Genomic DNA, 3,438 nt, shown 5'->3' with positions numbered 1-3,438 from the left:
GGCGGCACTAGGGCGCGGGGTTGGGCGGCGTTGGGCGCGGCGGCGATGCACAAGGGCGGCGGCGCGGGTGAGAGGCGCGGGGTGAGGCGCGGCTTGGGTGGTGCGGCGGCGCGGCGTGGGTGTGGCGGCGCGGCGTGGGGCGGCGGAGAGGAGAGGAGAGGTGTTGGTTTGATGTGTTTAGAGGGGGGGGGGTGCTTGGGTATTTATATTGGGGAGGGGAGGGTTTTGCTTGGGGTAGGGGACAAGAAATAGACTAGGATTAGGAAACAAAAGGAAAAGATCTAGAAATAGATACGGAATAAACGAACATAGGACAAGAGTCCTACTAGGACTAGGCAAAAGAAGGAAGCGGCGGCTCCCTGGTGCACGCGCGCTATGGCCTCTTGGCCGGCCGGCGGCTAGCGGCTTGGGCCTTTGGCCCAAGGCGCTGCGGATTTTTATTTTTATTTTTTTTAACGGTCTCGCGCGCAGAAAAAAAATAAATAAAAGAAAATCTAAACGAACTCCAAAATTAATAAAGTAAATTTTCCCCGACTCCTAAAAATGAGCCGAACAAAATGAACTTTTCTCCGGACCTAAATTTTTTTTCAAAAACGCGCATTTTCCCTATCCGAATAAAATGCAAATAAAACTCCGGCAAACAAAATTTGATCTATTTATTAAATCTTCATTTTCCTAAATTTGGGAAAGTCATATTATTCCCTCTCTTATATTTTTGATAACGGAAAATAATTGAAGATGAAATAAATAAATCAAATGATCCTCTTTTCAATTCGAGAAAACTCTCAAATATGAAAATAACGAAATCTCCAACTCTCTCCAAGGGTCCTTGAGTTGCGTGAAATTTCTAGGATCGACCAAAATGCAAGAAAATAAAATATGCATGATGATCTATTCCAAATTGAAAATAAATTCAAAGGGGCTTTGAATTTAATTCTTTGAAACTCCCAACTCATATTTCATATAATTTGAAGAAGTCATTTTATCTTCTCTCGTGAAAATCATTGAGTCGCATAAAGTTTCAGAATTGGGATATTTCCAAATGAAATTCAAATATTCTCAACACCCCTTGTCATTTAAATAAATGGAAGAAGTCATGTCATCTTCTCTCCGGGGTTTTGTGATGAAAAGAATTTGAATTCACGAAGATCAGAAAACCAATATGAAAGTTTGGGAAAGTCCTTTTATTCCCTCTCATTTAACTTTCAAAAGTTTCGAATTCACTCACTTTCAGTCAATCAATCAAGCAATCAATCAAATCTATCTATTTGTTTATAACATTCCAAAATTTAGAATTTTGGGATGTTACATAATATGTGGCATAAAGCACCATGTTCAAGTAGGGGATTACTCTTGGGGAACGTAGTAATTTTAAAAAAAAAATCCTACGCACACGCAAGATCATGGTGATGCATAGCAACGAGAAGGGAGAGTGTAGTCTATGTACCCTCGTAGACCGACAGCGGAAGCGTTATGACAACGCGGTTGATGTAGTCGTACGTCTTCACGGCCCGACTGATCAAGCACCGAAACTACGGCACCTCCGAGTTTTAGCACACGTTCAGCTCGATGACGATCCCCGGACTCCGATCTAGCAAAGTGTCGGGGAAGAGTTCCGTCAGCACGACGGCGTGGTGATGATCTTGATGTTCTACCGTTGCAGGGCTTCGTCTAAGCACCACAACAATATTATCGAGGAGTATGGTGGAAGGGGGACCGCACACAGTTAAGAAAACGATAACGAGGATCAACTTGTGTGTCTAGAGGTGCCCCCTACCTCTGTATATAAAGGAGCAAAGGAGGGCTGCGGCCGGCCCTAGGAGGAGGCGCGCCGGAGGAGTCCTACTCCTACCGGGAGTAGGACTCCCCACCTTTCCCTAGTTGGATTAGGACTTGGGGGGATGGAGGAGAGGGAAGAAAGGAAAGGGGGGCGCCGCCCCCCCTCCTTGTCCAATTCGGACTTGGGGGGGGGGAGGGGGGGTGCGCAGCAGCCCCTAGGCCTCCTCTCCTCTTCCTCCACTAGGCCCATTAAGGCCCATTAGGTTACCGGGGGGTTCCGGTAACCTCCCGGTACTCCAGTAAAATGCCGATTTCACCCGGAACAGTTCCGATGTCCAAACATAGGCTTCCAATATATCAATCTTTATGTCTCAACCATTTCGAGACTCCTCGTCATGTCTGTGATCACATCCGGGTCTCCGAACAAACTTAGGTTCATCAAAATATATAAACTCATAATGAAACTGTCATCGTAACGTTAAGCGTGCAGACCCTACGGGTTCGAGAACAATTTAGACATGACCGAGACATGTCTCTGGTCAATAACCAATAGCGGAACCTGGATGCTCATATTGGCTCCCACATATTCTACGAAGATCTTTATCGGTCAGACCGCATAACAACATACTTTGTTCCCTTTGTCATTGGTATGTTACTTGCCCGAGATTCGATCATCGGTATCTCAATACCTAGCTCAATCTCATTACCGGCAAGTCTCTTTACTCGTTTCGTAATACATCATCTCGCAACTAACTCATTAGTTGCAATGCTTGCAAGGCTTATGTGATGTGTATTACCGAGAGGGCCCAGAGATACCTCTCCGACAATCGGAGTGACAAATCCTAATCTCGAAATACGCCAACCCAACATGTACCTTTGGAGACACCTGTAGAGCTCCTTTATAATCACCCAGTTACGTTGTGACGTTTGGTAGAACACAAAGTGTTCCTCCAGTAAACGGGAGTTGCATAATCTCATAGTCATAGGAACATGTATAAGTTATGAAGAAAGCAATAGCAACATACTAAACGATCGGGTGCTAAGCTAATGGAATGGGTCAGGTCAATCACATCATTCTCCTAATGATGTGATCCCGTTAATCAAATGACAACACATGTCTATGGTTAGGAAACATAACCATCTTTGATTAACGAGCTAGTCAAGTAGAGGCACACTAGTGACGTTTAGTTTGTCTATGTATTCACACAAGTATTATGTTTCCGGATAATACAATTCTAGCATGAATAATAAACATTTATCATGATATAAGGAAATAAAATAATAACTTTATTATTGCCTCTAGGGCATATTTCCTTCAGTCTCCCACTTGCACTAGAGTCAATAATCTAGATTACACAGTAATGATTCTAACACCCATGGAGCTTTGGTGCTGATCATGTTTTGCTCGTGGAAGAGGCTTAGTCAACGGGTCTGCTACATTCAGATCCGTATGTATCTTACAAATCTCTATGTCTCCCACCTGGACTAGATCCCGGATGGAATTGAAGCGTCTCTTGATGTGCTTGGTTCTCTTGTGAAATCTGGATTCCTTTGCCAAGGCAATTGCACCAGTATTGTCACAAAAGATTTTCATTGGACCCGATGCACTAGGTATGACACCTAGATCGGATATGAACTCTTTCATCCAGACTCTTTTGT

This window comes from Triticum dicoccoides, chromosome 4A, assembly GCF_002162155.2.
Source record: "Triticum dicoccoides isolate Atlit2015 ecotype Zavitan chromosome 4A, WEW_v2.0, whole genome shotgun sequence".
NCBI lineage: Eukaryota > Viridiplantae > Streptophyta > Magnoliopsida > Poales > Poaceae > Triticum > Triticum dicoccoides.
The sequence above is the reverse complement of the archived record's forward strand: the minus strand, read 5'-3'. Positions refer to the sequence as shown.